A 461-nucleotide genomic window follows, 5' to 3' on the forward strand; every position below is an offset into this window, starting at 1 on the left:
AGGGGAGGGACGATGGGATGGCACCATCGGGAGTCCTGCTCAAAGAATTGGAGCCTCCTTGAGACATGCGACCACATCCATCATTCCAGAGGGAATGGAAGCATCTTCCCCATGGTTGTACAATGATACATGTCCTTCAGAGTCCCTGAGAAAAAAAGGAATACAAGGCAAGATTTTGTCCGTGGAGGGAAGGGGGGGGGGGGGGGAGAACAGAGGCTCCAGACTTTGGATCTCTTGGCACAGGGGCCTCCTGCGCCGTATGGAAAGGACTGTTCCTAGGGTGCTCTCAGAATGGGATTTCTGGGTCCCACGAACCTTGTGTGTTGGACAAAGAGGCAGAAAGAGGGGTTCCCGGCTGGAAAGCCCAAACCACAGCTCTTCAGATGGGTAGGGAAGGGCAGACAGACTTCCGGCCCCAAGCAGTGATCTGGACCTCCAGAGGCCTTAGGACGACTTCACTG

Source organism: Sus scrofa, chromosome 8 (genome assembly GCF_054392235.1).
Source record: "Sus scrofa isolate SSC_HxYL_T2T_F1_AM1 chromosome 8, Sscrofa_HxYL_maternal_Yorkshire_Landrace_v2.0, whole genome shotgun sequence".
In the NCBI taxonomy this organism is placed as follows: Eukaryota; Metazoa; Chordata; class Mammalia; order Artiodactyla; family Suidae; genus Sus; species Sus scrofa.